This window comes from Orcinus orca, chromosome 16 (genome assembly GCF_937001465.1).
Source record: "Orcinus orca chromosome 16, mOrcOrc1.1, whole genome shotgun sequence".
Taxonomy (NCBI): domain Eukaryota; kingdom Metazoa; phylum Chordata; class Mammalia; order Artiodactyla; family Delphinidae; genus Orcinus; species Orcinus orca.
The window spans coordinates 20,355,735-20,370,868 of record NC_064574.1 but is presented as its reverse complement, the minus strand read 5'-3'; the positions used below and the strand labels follow the sequence as shown (position 1 = coordinate 20,370,868).

Genomic DNA, 15,134 nt, shown 5'->3' with positions numbered 1-15,134 from the left:
TTCAAATATCACTGACTGCTTTGCCTGTAATTTTAGGGGAGAATGATAATAATTAAAAGCACAAACTTACAAGTCATTTCTGAGGAGGGAAAATGCTGAATGCACTTAAAGTGAAGGGGGTTTGTTGAAATGTTTAACTTTTTCCAGATAGCTTTCAGATAGGCAATGATTAATTTTGTGTTCACAGAGTGACTTTCTCCCCAAATGTTCCCAAGAGCCACAAATGGAAGATTACTAATCCACGGGATTATCTGGGAGCCAATAATAAAGCTATGCCCACATGACATTCCCAAACATTCAGACCTTACCTGATGGTACTGTTTTTTGTCACAAACAACACACTCTTTGAAAGGAAAATTAAGCCTTCCTCCCATTATGGAATCAGCTGTTATAATCATTCATGGAAAATTAGATTTGAGACTTTGCTATGAGGCAGATTTGAACTTGAGTCTACAGTCACCCTTATTAGCTCTGTAATCTTAGACGCATCACTCAACTTCTCTGAGCCTCCATTTCTTCTTCTGGAAAATGGGTATAACGATAGCTCTTACTTCCCATAGGGTAAATATTGAGGATTACCTAAATTAAGTAAAACAATTGGCACAGTTCCCCGTTTAGGATAGGTGCTCAAGAAAGATCAGCTATTATTAATATAACTATTGTGGCTAAAATGACAAAGGCACACTCTTTTTGTATATGTATTTATTTTTGCTGATGGAATGTAATTTCCTCAGCTACAATTTGGCTAAATCTTCTTGACATTGCAAACAAACAATCAAACAAACGAAAACAGCCAAAGACTAAACTGAGCTTCATACCCCTATCCAGAAAGGAATCCCCTTCAGTTACCAAATTCAAGGACTCAGTTTTCCATATCTCTAACCCCATTTCCTATCACAGGTCTGGACATACAGTGAGAACTCTATAAGTGTGTGTGTAGCATACAAATTTCTAGATCGACATAGTTTTATCCCTCCACTGTGATAAAGGACAGGGGACCCTGGTACATTTTCAGCTTCTTTTTAAAAATATTTTATTGGAGTACAGTTGATTTACTATGTTGAGTTAGTTTCTGCTGTACAGCAAAGTAAATCAGTTATATGTATATAACTTTGAAGAGTTTATATATATATATATATATGAACTCATATTTTAGATTCTTTCCCCAAATATGTCATTACAGAGTATTGAATAGAGTTCCCTGTGGTATACAGTAGGTCCTTATTAGTTATCTATTTTATATATAGTCATGTGTGTACATCAATCCCAATCTCCCAATTTATCCCTCAGCCCCCTTACCCCCTGACCTTACCAGCTTCTGATGACTAACCTTGTGCTTCCACCAACACCACTAACCGTGACATCTGGGTTTATTCGTGTGCAAACTCTCTCTTCCTTCCAACACTGACCGGGGGTGACCTTCTGTAGCTTGGCTTGATAGAGGAGATAACAAGCTATGTCCAAAAAGACAAATCTATTGGTTGACTGGGATACTGTGATTAACAAGTGAAGTGAACACACTAAGCAAACGCTGTAATTGTAGTGGCCTGCTATTAGCAATGCAGTAAACATAGTCATTTTGCCTTATTCTTTCACACCATCAACCTCTTTCTGGCCTATCAGAGTGAATTTTCTACTCCAGACTATGTTTACTCACTTCTTTAGTTTTGACAGACATGACCCTACTTGTTGCTTCATGATTCTGAATATGGACTAGAAACCAGCAGGAGATGAGAGGCAGGGCTTTTACTTTTTTTTCCTAGCTTAAAACAGGACCTCTGATGCCCCGGGAAATAATTTACAGCAGGTAGACACACTGCATAGAGGTGGATAAGTGTATGTCAGGCTGGTGGCTTGTATCAGGCTGAGAAGTGATTCTGTCCTGACTAGCATAGCTTGCAGGAAAAACAGGAAGCCATCATGAAAAATCATACACTTTCTCAGCGCCTCCCTAAATAATATGTTGGCAATCTAATCCAGCTGTATTTTTGTGCAAGAAACACCTTTATTCAAATGCAAGACTAAATGCTCTAAAAGTACCTACACCATTTTGCTAACCCAAAAAATCTAGACACTGAGTTGGGGGAAAAGGGCTGTGTTTTCTCCCTGGAAATTGTGTGTCATGAAAAACTGAGATTCCAGGGGGTAAATATCAAACCAAAGAATTTAAGGACCAGCCAAGCAGCAGTGAGACAAGGTAAGAAAGGGATAGCAGACCATCTTGTTGATTTCATTTTGCAGAGAATAGCAAATAGAATTATTCGAAATGAATTTTCCAAGCCAAGTTCCGTTGGATTGTAATCATAATTTAGTGTCAAGATGAAGGTGACTGAACACCTATGATGAGTTAAGAATGGCAGTGTAAGTAGTTTAAAAAAATAAATAAATAAAATATGGAGCAGAGCTACAAGGGAACTCTCAGCAGGGAGGGATTCACCTGTCATTCTATGCTGATGACTCGGGATGCCCCAGGAACACCCAGATTGGACTCACATCCCTGGACCTAGGAGGTAGGTGTTTCCATTTAAGACTCAGGATTATTGTTATTTTCCATGCCTCTCCTTTAAATGGAGATGGATTCATTCCAATCCCCATGTACTTAAGTTGGGGGGTTTAAACAACTCCAGACTAAAAGGCAGATACTGAGGGAATGAAAGGGATAGCATGCCATTTAAACAGAGATCCCCAAGCCTGGATGGGTACCAGAATCACCTGCTGGTGTTGTTAAATAGATTATGAGGTCCTACTCAAAACTAACTAGATACAAACCTTTCTCCACTGAACTGACTTTGAACCTTAGTGAAAAGTAGTTGCCCACATATGTGTGGGTCTACTTCTGGGCTCTCTAGTCTGTATTATTGTTTCATCCATCTATATTGACACACTGCCACACTGTCTTAATTATTGTAGCCTTATGTCTTGAAATCACATAGTGTTAGTTCTCCAACTTTGTTCCTATTTTTGTTCCTTGTATGTTGTCATTTTTCCCTTGTTGCTTTCAATAATTTTTCTTGGTCTTTAATTTTTGTCAATTTGATTACTATGTGTCTTGGCATGTTTCCCCTTGGGTTTATCCTGCCTGGGACTCTGCACTTCCTGGATGTGGGTGGCTATTTCCTTTCCCGTGTTAGGGAAGTTTTTGACTATAATCTCTTCAAATATTTTCTCTGGTCCTTTCTCCCTCTCTTCTCCTTCTGGGACCCCTATAATGCGAATGTTGGTGCGTTTAACATTGTCCCAGAGGTCTCTTAGGCTGTCTTCATTTCTCTTTATTCTTTTTTCTTTATTCTGTTCCGCAGCAGTGAATTCCACCATTCTGTCTTCCAGGTCACTTATCTGTTTTTCTGCCTCAGTTATTCTGCTATCGATTCCTTCTAGTGTATTTTTCATTTCAGTTATTGTATTGTTCACCCCTGTTTGTTTGTTCTCTAATTCTTCTAGGTGTTTTTTCTTTAATTCTTCTAGGTCTTTGTTAAACATTTCTTGCATCTTCTTGATCTTTGCCTCCATTCTTTTTCTGAGGTCCTGGATCATCTTCACTAGCATTATTCTGAATTCATTTTCTGGAAGGTTGCCTATCTCCACTTCATTTAGTTGTTTTTCTGAGGCTTTATCTTCTTCCCTCATCTGGTAAAAAGTCCTCTGCCTTTTTATTTTGTCTATCTTTCTGTGAATGTGGTCTTCCTTCCACAGGTTGCAGAATTGTAGTTCTTCTTGCTTCTGCTGTCTACCCTCTGGTAAAATGTCTTTCTGTTTGGAATTTTCGTATTTATGTTCATGAGGGGTATTGGGCTCTAGTTTTCATTTATTATAATGTAATTTTCTAATATCAAGGTAATGCTGGCTAATAAAAAGTTGGGAAGTATTTCCTCCTTTAAATTTTTGGGGTGTTTTTACTTTTGTTTGTTTTTTGGTTTTATTGTGTCTCTGTTTTTTTTTGGGGGGGGTATAGTTGTTTTACAATGTTGTGTTAGTTTCCTCCTTCATATTTTATGGAAGAGTTTGTGTAGAATTGGTATTATTTCTTCTTTAAACATTTGGGAAAAAGTCACCAGTAAACTGTCTTGGCCTGAAGTTTCTTTTTGAGAAGGGTTTTTACTACAAATTCAATAAATTTACTATATAGAGAGATATTCAGGTTGTCTACGTCTTCATGAATAAGCTTTGGTAATATGTGTCTTCCAAAGAACTTGTACAATTCACCTAAGTTGTCTGTTTTACTGGCATAGAATTGTTCATAATATTGCCTTATCATCATTTTACTATCAGAAGAATCTTTAGTGATGTCACCTCTCTCAATTTTTTATATTGCTTTCTAGGGGTCATTGATCTATTTTTCTCATTAAATTGGCTATTTATCAGTTTTTTTTTTATCTTATTTAAGAACTAAGGTTTGGTTTCACTGATTTCTCTCTATTGCTTTTCTATATTCTACTGTGTTTACTTCTGCTATAATCTTTATTTCCTTTCTTCTACTTACTTTAAGTTCAATTTACTCTTTTTATTTTTTTATATCATTTTCTTAAGTTGGACACTGAGATATTGATTTGAGATCTTTCTTATTTTCTAATTATACATTTAATCCTATAAATTTCCCCCTCAGTGTTGCCAAAGTGGCATTACAAAAATATTATGTTGTATTTTTATTTTCAGTCTGTTTGAAATACATTCTAATTTCCTTTTTGATTTCCCCTTTCATCCAAGGATTTTTTAGAAATATTCAATTTACAAATATTTGGGAATTCTCAAAAGATCTTTATGTTATCAAATTTTAATTTAATTCCATTTTGCTATTTTGTATGACCTAAATATTTAAAATCATTAGGACTGTTTTTGGCCCAGGATATGTTTTATCTTGGTAAATATTCTGAGTGTACTTAAATATAATGTGTATCCTTCTGCTGTTGAGTAGAGTGTTCTATAAGTCTTAATTAGGTCAGTGTGCTTGATAGTGTTATTTAAATCTTCTATTTACTTACAGATTTTCTATCTATTTTGTTCTATCAATTTCTGAGAGAAGTATTGACATCCTCAACTATACTTGAGGACTTCTGTGTTTCTCCCTGATGTTCTTGATTAGTTTTTGCTCCATGTGTTCTGAAGCTGTATTAAGTGCATAAACATTTAGAATTGTTATATCCTATTGATGAATTGGCCATTATACCATTATAAAGTGAAAACCTTTATCCCTGCTAATATTCTTAACTCTGAAATCTACTTTGTGTGATATTAAGATAGCCATACCAGATTTCCTTTGATGGCTGTTAACATGTTAACTTTACATTTGAAGTATGTTTACATTTGAAGTATGTTTCTTTGTAGGCAGGATAGAGTGGGATCTTTCTTTTTTCCTAATCTGACAATGCCTGCCTGTTAATTAAGGTATTTAAACCATTGACATTTAATTGTATTATTGATATGATTAGATTTAAAACTATCATCTTATATTATATTTGTCCCATATGGTTTTTCTTCCCTTTGTCTTCTTTTTTTTCTTCTTTGAATTAACTGAATATTTTAAAACTATTTTATTTTCTCTCCTTCTTTGGATTACTATTAACTATAAGTCTTTGTTTTGTTGTTTAGTAGTTGCCTTAGGGTTTATGGTACACATTATTAACTTTCCACAGTCTATCTTCAAGTGATTTCATACCACTGTATGTATAGACTAAGAGTCTTATAGGAGGGTACTTAAATTTATCATCTCTCATTCTTTGGAATATTCTTATACATTTTACTTTTATATATATAATAAATACTACATTACATTGTTATTATTTTTGCTTAAACAGTCAATGATCTTTCAAGATACTTAGGTTATAAGAAAAAATCTTACCTATTTACCCATATAAATATTTACCCTTTCTAAAGCCCTTAATTCTTTCGTATAGATACATATTTCCATCTGTATCATTTTCCTTTGGCCTGAAGACTTCCTTTAACTTTTCCTGCAGTGAAGGTCTGCTGGCAATGAATTATTTTAGCTTTGTTTGTCTGAAAAAGATGATTTTGCCATAACTTTTGGAAGATATTTTCAGTGGGTATAAAATTTTAGGTTGACTTTTTCTCTTTCAGTACTCTAAAGACGTTGCTTTACTGTCTTTTTGTTTTTATTGTATTTTATGAGAAATCTACTGTCATCACCATGTTTGTTTCTCTGGATAAAACATATATTTTTCCCTCTGACTGCTCTTCAGATTTTCTTGTTATCACTGGTGATCAGTAAATTAATTATGATGTACCTTGGTGTTGTTTTCTTCATGTTTCTTGTGTCTGGGAGTTCATAATTTCATCAAATTTGGAAAAATTTTGGCCATTATATCTTCAAATATTTTTCCTGCCATTTTTTCCCCACTTTGGGAACTCCAATTGCACATATATTAGGCCACCTAAAGCTCATTGATTCTCTTTTTATTTTCTGTCTGTGGTTTTTGGTTTTAGGTGTTTTTGTTTTGTTTTGTTTTGATAGTTTCTATTGCTGTGTCTTCAAGTTCAATAATATTTTCCCCTGCAAATCCTCTGCCATTAATCTCATCTAGTATATTTTTCTCCTTACACATTGTTGTTTTCATATGGTTCTTTTTGGATTTTTTTTTTATATATATCTTCCATGTAGCCTCTTAACTTTTTGAATATCTGGAATAGAGTTATAATAACTGTTTTGTTGTCATTTATCTGTTAATACCAGCATATGTGTCAGTTCTGGGTCATTTTTATATTATAAATGCATTTCTTCATTGTCTTTCTTGCTTCATGTATGCTTATTAAGTTTAAATGAATGCTAGACATTGTGAATTTTATAATTGTTGAGTGCTAATTATTTTTGTATTCCTATAAATGTTCTTGAGTTTTGCTCTGGGATGCTATAAGTTATTGGTAAACAGTTTAATCTTTGGAGGTCTGTCTTTTAATATATATTAGATTGAACCAGAACAGTGTTCAGCCTAGGGATAATTACTCTCCATTATTGAGTCAAGACCTTTCTATTAACTCTACCCAATGCTTCATGACTCTTGAGGTTTTCCAGTTTGTCTGGTAGGAAGAGTCAACATTCCTGGCCCTCTAATCCTTTCGGATTTTGCCTTACCTCTGGTAATTTATACAGACACATGTATGTGCACATTCATCAGTACTCAGTTTAATACTTGAGGGGCCCATCTGTAGATCTTTGGATGTCTCATTCTCTTTATAGCTTTCCTCTCTCTGGTATACTAGCTCCCTTGGTCTTCCTGGACTCTCAGCTCCATTTTCTCAACTCAAGGAACCCACTAGGCTCTGTCTGGATTCCCCCTTCCTGCATTGTGGCCTTTAATCTCTCTCACAGCAGTAAGCTGGAGCAGTTTGAGAGGTCTCAACCCTCAGGGGACACTGCCCTTCATTTTCTGATGTCTAGTGTCTTACAAATCATTCCTTGATATATTCTGTTCAGTTTTTTAAAATTGTTATAGGCTGTTTTCGTAGAAGGTTAAATCCAGTTTCTCTTCCTCTATCTTTCTTGGATGTGGAAATATAAAGGATTATTTTTATCTCCATTTTACAGGTAGGCTAAAGGCCCATAAGGATTGATTTCTCCAAGGCCAAACATTGCTAATGAGTGACAAAGCTAGTGCTAGAAGTACTTTAGGATGAAGGAAAGAAGTTGTAGGGTGCATATTATGAGCAAATAAGTCAATCACAGGAGCATACTACCATGGGCCCACACTAGCCTGGTACACTTTTGGAGCACAAATGTGACTCTTAAACATTAGCTACGAGTTCCCCTTATATTTCTACATTTGAGGGATCCAAATGCAGACAGACTGGATTTGAATCCTGGCTATATCACTTACTAGTTCTTCAGCCTTGAGTACATTAACTTACATTTCTAATCTTCAGTTTACCCATCTGTAAATTGAAGATGACAAAATTATCTGCCAAATACGGTTGTTGTGAATATCAAATGAGATAATCTTTGCAAAGCCCTTGGCACAATGGTAAATATTATTGTTCCATGTATGAGTTACCCTAGATGTTAAGTCTAACACGGGCTCAATAAAATTGAGTTCTAACCCCAATCGAAATGAAATTCTTTGTTTCTCTTTGCCTTTCCTGAAATTAAGAAGTTGGCTTTTTCCCCCCCTCTAGATTCCTGAGACTTTGCACTGGAAAGGTGAATTAGGTAGCTCTTTTAAAAGCTAACTTGTCTATCTTGTCTCCATTTAGAAACTTGATATGGAGTATTTCTCTTTTTGCTAGTCAACTTTCTAGAACTACCTCTCTTAAAATATTTGTTTACTGGCCACTTCTCATAATGTCCACCCAACTTGTTTCTCTAAATGCAATCCCTAAATTTTTATTATGTCTATCCTCCCTCAATAACTTTATATTTGTTCAAACCCATCGTTTTATTTACCCATCCCCCTGGACCCACATAAAGGGCGTTTGCTAGCAGACTTTCATGTGAGTCACCTCCCAGTTGCTCACTACCAATGTTAACATATGAAAACCAGAGTGGTGTTTTCCTTTTCCTTATTCTGGCCACATAGAATTACAGTCACATTCACATAAAATTTTGTTTCTATGTTTTCATTGCATCTGTCCCTGGCCTTGACCTTAGAAGAAAAACTAATTATTCTTGATTCCCCATGTATGTTTGATTCATGCTGTGGCTTCTTTAAAAAACTTGGAAGAGTGTGAAGAGTAGAGATGAAATAAAGGACATCTATCCATCTGCCATTCATGTTAAGGAAAGCAAGACCCATGTATTAGGGGTTAAAGATTTCTACAGTGCACAAAGGCACCTTTGGTAAATGATCTCATTTAACAACTGTCACTGGGAAATCACACCCTGAGTTCATACATTTCTCTCACCATTCACTGGGACACTGGGCTGTTGCATATTGATTAAGTCCCCAGAGAGCAAAGACTTGCATATAAAACTGCAAACAACTCAGCAAAGTTGCTAAAAATAATTATATTTCAGTAGATGATTCTAAGCAGAAAGGAAGAAAAAAATGTATTTATCAAAACCAGAAATATCCAACAGACAGTGGAGTGGAACTGAGCAAAATCATATATAAAAATAGTATTTGAGTCCCACCTGATTTTATTGATAAGGACTGTAACAATATGATACAAATGTACCTTGTGTAGCATTTGTCATCTAACTCTGGCTCTCAGACACTTCATAGCATTAGATAATGCTGTTACAGAGAGATCTAATAGCAGAGGGACAGGAAAAAATTAAAAGACCAAAGTCAGGTAGGCACAGTGGTATGCCAAATGAGATTTACAAGTGGATTAGTAGACTGACAGGGCCCACATGATTCCAAAAGGCCAGTTAGAGTATATTTTAGAATGACAAAGATAAAGGCCAAGAGCCTCTGAAAGGAACAAGAAGAAAAATTGCGATCCCATACAGATGTGTAGAGCAGCTAACAAGCATCCACCATTGCTCTAATCCCTTCCATACACTCTATTGCATTTTATCTTCACAGATCTCTCTGACATAAATATCAGCATTTTAACCCTACACGGGAAAAGGAACTAATCCCTGGAGAAAGTAAGGGTTAGGTCCCAAAGTCAGGTAAAAAGGGCCAGAAGCAGGATTCAAGCCAAATCTTCTAGCTCATGGTTCTTAGACTTTAATGCTTATGTGGGCATACACACATGCACACACATGCACATATCACCTGGGGGAGCTCATAAAACTGTACATTTCCAGCCACCACCCCCCATACATTTTGGCTCAGTCAGTCTGTAGTAAGAGTGTGTAGAGCGTTCGAGGATTTAGAGTTGATTAAAGAAAAAGCTAAGACCATGAGAGGCAGTAACTACAACAAGTTTTATTGGGCTGTACTTGGACAGGGTTGATGCAAGGAGAAATCTGTCACAGCATGAGACCATCCAGAGGCTTCAAGGGGCCACCGTGTAGAAGAGGAGGAGAGCAAGAGAACTCCCTGAGGAGGAGGACCTGACCTTCTCTCAGCAGCACGGTAGGGAGTCCCTGGGTCCCAGCACCCCAACGGACAGCAGTGGCTGAGGGCCTTATAACTACAAGGTCCTATCTTATCAATGGAGAATAGCCGTCAGGTGAGGTTTTTAGGGATATGCAAAGAAGATGGGTTGTATGTGGCTAAAAATCTGCTTGTTGGGGGTTTTTTTTTTAAACAATTGGCTCTGTAAAACTTTGGGTTTGGCACTGGTAGGCTTTTGAGCTAACAGGTCTCAGCCTGCAGTGAAGAACAATCAAAAGAGCAACAGACAGAGGCCATCTTTGGCTCATCTCTTTAACAGAATGGGACCCCCATTTGAAATAACTCTGTTGCAGTATATCACATACCACATTCTGAGGAAGGAAAATGCTTCAAACTCCATGTTTTGGGCTCTCTTCTCTGCACCGCAGCCTACTAACACAATGGATGAACAAGTCCACGGATGATTTCCCAGGAAAAGATGGTTTCCTGGGAAGACAGTCAGCACTGAGAATCAGTGTCAGCACCAGCTCATGCTGGTTGGCCCTCAGGGTCTGGCTTAGGATGGCCATCATGCCCTCATTGTCCTATCGAGGACAAATTCTCCCCATACAAACTCAATGTTTGCAATCCTTCTTTATAACCAATGTGAGAACAGTGAAGCATTGGGCAATGAACTCTCCAACTCAGTTAGGAGTGAACAGTGAAATACACACCATATTTGAATCATTTCATGATTCATCCCAAAATATATATGAAACTATAACTGTAAGCTCACTGATGGTAGGGACTGAGTTTATCTGAGGCACAATCATACACCCAGCATCTAAGGCAATGCCTTTCCAGGGAGGTAGTTACGAAATGTGCATTAACTGAAAGAACAATATAGAAATTTCTAAGTTAGTGAGCCCTGCATATTCAAATTGGTGACCTGAGAAATTCACCTTCATGAGCCATGTAACTCCAAGCAATTCTCCCATCCTTGGTACAAATGGGGACTTCAGAGTCTGTCCTCAAGGGATGGATGCATCAAGGGATGCGTCATAAACTGAGGCTGCCACTGGGGATGAGGCATTTAAGACTACGCTCACTAAGCTTATAATATATATTATTTTTTGGTGGTGGGGGGAAGCTTTCAGGGGGAGGCAGGATTCGGAGGAGGAGTAGAGAAAGAGAAACACTGATTAGAAAAAGGCTTGAGGGACCTCGTCCTCCCTTCACTTAGGGGTAGGGGTGAAAAAAGAGATTCAGCCCTTCCTTTAAAATGTTGCCTCACTTCCTTGCTCCCACCTCATTCTTTGTGACTCCAGAATGTCCCCTTTTTATGTTTTATTTATTTATTTTTAAATTTTTTAATCATCCCCTTTTTAAAAATCTGTTCTCCAATGCCCAGGAACCACCTGATGGGAGGCTAGTTTTTGGTCTTGACACTTAATGCACCATCACAACCTCAAGTTTCTCAACAAGCAGCTCCCTCCAAGCACACTCAGATTTCAACTCACATAGAAATGTTCCAAGTCCCAGCATTATGTTCAGATAGTGTGGAGACATCACGGTTCTACTCACCTCTACCCTGCCCCCAATGAAAGAAGAAATACAATAATTCTAAATTGAGGTTACCAATATTGTGTTTCACAAAAAATAAATATATCTAATTTCTTTTTTAAATGTTATCTGTAAATTTTGCTTCATTTTTCCTGAATTTACCATTGTGTAAAGAACGTGGTTCATCTTTGCCCAAATTACCCCTCATTGCTAGGGATAGGCCATGTGTTTATAACATGTGCATAGGTGATTTTAAGGTAATGTGGGTGCTTGCAGTTTCTTATGTTGCCCATGGTCTTTCTTACACAGGTAACGTTGCAAATGCCCTTTCCTCTACCAGAAAGCCCTTTTTGCCCTGGATAATTCCTGGTCATCCTTTAGGCATCACCTTCTAGACCCTTGCTTTTCAAAGTATAGTCCATGCGCCAGCAGCACCAGCAGCACCTGGGAATAGGTTAGAAACACAGAATCTCAGGCCTTACCCCATCCTCCTGAATCAGAGTCTCTACTTTAAATAAATCTCTGGGTGCTTCACATGCATGTCAGAGTTTGAGAAATACAGTCCTGGAGGCTGTCTTCCTGGTAATAGTAGCAACTCACCTCTAGCTTCCATCTACTTTTACATACTTCTTATTCTATTATAGTGACTTTAGGAAACCCTCTCCTATTCTAAGAGTGGTCTTTTAAAATTGCCTGCAAGTAATTAGTTGTACTAATTGTAACTCATAACTAGAGTATGGGATCAATTTAGTGGGTCATAACTAGATTTTTTTCATGAAATAAAATAGGTTAATCCACTCTAGAATAGAATGGAAAATGTCAGTCAGGTAAGTATTGTTTCATAAAACTTTTGAAACAGTACTTTTCTATGTGTGTGTTATATATATTGGATTATTTATATATATTTACTGTGGGTCATGGTTATAAAAGCTTGAAGCCCACTCTTCTAGAGCCTAAGCTCCTTGAATTCAAGGACTGTTTGATCCATTCATTGTATATATAACACCTAACTCAGGGGTGGTACAGAGTAGATGGCCCCTAAAGGTAGAATGTTACGTGGGATGCAAATTGACTTGGAATGTCATCAACTATTAGTAAAGAAAGCAACCAATGAGAGGATGACAGAAGGCAGAGGAATAGAAAAGGTCTGGCATAATGCAGGATGCAGGAGAGCAGGAAGGAATTTACCAACAGATATGAGTCCTTTTTTTGAGACAAGCCTGAGTCCAGAACCTGCATGCAATTCTTGTTAACCAGATCATGTGGCTTTTAAGGGAGCCCAGGCTTCATCTGACCATGGAAGTATCCCTGAATATGCATATAAGGCATGACAGACCACAGCCATTGGCCTGAGCAATGCTAATCAGAAGTAGAAGTTTGAAAAGAGAGAGGAAAATGAAAAACTGTGTGCGGAAGATTGAGATATGGCCCCAGACAGAATCTTACATTGTAAGATAGCAAAACCAAGATAAATGATGGGCTTTCTGGAGACCAGAATCAGATATCCATGCATTCATTCCATAGTTACCTACTAAATGCAGACATTATTCTGGATACTGGAGATACAGAAGTGAACAAACTGGACAAAATGTCACTGTTCTCATGAGCTGGCATTCTAGTGAAGGAGGAAGAAGTAAATAAATAAAAACCACCTATTTGTATTTATCTTTATATTGTGTTTGTATAATACTATCCAAAATTCTGCATTTTGTTTATATGTTACATAATGTGATGATTGCAGGTGGTAATACTGGAAGAACTGATGGAAAATGAGAGACAGTAGCCCACAGACCTCCCCTCTAAGCCCCCTCACCTGTGAGCTAGAAAAGATCAGGATAAGGTGAGAGCTACCCTAAAAGTGTAAGGTCAAAGATTGATTCAGACTTTTTATGTGATTTATTTAAAAGTTTCACTTCTTTTGGTTTAACTCTAATAATCTGAGGTTAAAGAAGGTAGTATAAAAAGCTTTAGAATGGTCAAGTCCAGCGGTGTTGACCCTCTGTCCTGGACAGCCCTAGGACATCAGCACCTGGCAAGCGGCTGGTTAAGAGGATAAGCCAACAGAACCCTGGCTGCCTCACCACTCTTCTCATTCAACTGGGACATGGTCACTTAACCTCTACTGTATTTATGGGGGTACATGGAAAGCTGTGTTTGGCACAGTTGTCTTGATTCTGAATAACTTTGACAATACTCTACAATACTCTCAGCTTTCCTGTAGAGAAACTAAGATTTAGCAATATTAGTTAATTTATCAAGATGCCATGTTGAAGAAAAGTTGGGGATATAATTATGAATTATGCTTGGTTTTCCAGATCTTGGTCAATTACAAAATAACAGACTTTTGAGAACGTCTTACTACGGATAGAAGTTTTCCAGGTTATGTTTCCCTTAGTAGATAGAAGAGCATGAGCCAGGCCAAGGATCACCTGCCCTATTTGACTTTGGCACTACCATTCCTTGTCTGGCAATGGAACCTACACATACCTCACCAGACACTTTTCATCAAGAGATAACAAATGGAGACTTAACTCTTGGGAAATGTCATTGTTCACATATATCCTACCTTAATCATACCCTCTGCTCCTCTGCTCTCAACCTTGGTCTATTAAAATAGGGTGGATATTATTATCTTGTTTGATTGCTTCTCAAAGTGTTTTCAAACCTTTGAAAGCAAACTGTCCATTCAAGTGTACCTCTTTGAACTCCTTCTTTACCCTGGTGCAGACACCAAGATGACTTTTATTACCTTTTTATTCTGCCAGCTCCAGGAAGGATTTTCTCTTCTTTATATCCAAAGCTGTCCAGATGCCAGTACTTTCTAACAAGTTTTCTTAGGCTCAACCTCATTTCTCATAAACAGAAAACCAACCGTGCCCGCATTTCAGAGTACCAGCCATTGGAGGTCTCCCATAGTCAAGAGAAGGTCCTCATGGTACACATCCATTGACTCTACCCCTGCTATTTTCCTCTCCCTCTTATAGGAGTTTTTCCTAATTTCTGTGGGTTCTTTGTTCACTGATCTGTATGTCTTTTTTACCAACTTGAATTGAGATGATCTATTTCCTCAAGGGTCTGATTCTTGTGTTTGCTCTTCTTTTTTCCCCTCCATCTAAGCATTTTAAATTCATATGAACAGATGGAACTGTTTTTTAAACACAGTTGCAGTTTTTCCTCACAGACACATATCCACACATTCTGGTAAACTAGCTGGTGACCTGGGTAACCAGTCAAAAGGATTTGACAGCCATTTTCCAACACATCCAGAGCTAAGATGGTTACAGTATGGGCTGTCTCGTGGGTACATAGTTTTCTTTCTTTTCCTAACAGAGCATCCTGGCTGAAGCCATTCTGCTGGCTTCTCTGATGCCAGCCCACAGGAAAGTTTCTCCGAACCACCCTCTATAAACTCTATGTGACCACACTGGGGATGGCTACTGACTATTTCACAGCCACTTAGGCTAAACTTCTCTTTAATTCTTGTCTCCACATATTGTCTTTAGTCCTTCTGGAGTTGGAACTAGAAATATCACACATCCCCAGTGCAGCAACAACATCTGTGTTTACTTTATAATACATTTCGATAAGCACCCAAAATGCTTTAGATGAAACTGAAGGGCATTTGTGTGAGGTAGC

The 15,134-nt window shown here is 37.5% G+C and overlaps 1 long non-coding RNA gene across 1 annotated transcript in view; it reads left to right on the top strand.

Annotated features, from left to right (window-relative positions):
* Nucleotides 1-2,008: 2,008 nt before the first annotated feature.
* LOC117202478 (uncharacterized) overlaps nucleotides 2,009-15,134 on the top strand; it is a 29,215-nt gene continuing 16,089 nt past the window's right edge. Inside the window, exons 1-2 of the long non-coding RNA XR_004484874.2 lie at nucleotides 2,009-2,197; nucleotides 9,847-9,974. This is a non-coding gene — a long non-coding RNA (uncharacterized LOC117202478). The remainder of the gene's footprint in view (nucleotides 2,198-9,846; nucleotides 9,975-15,134) is intronic.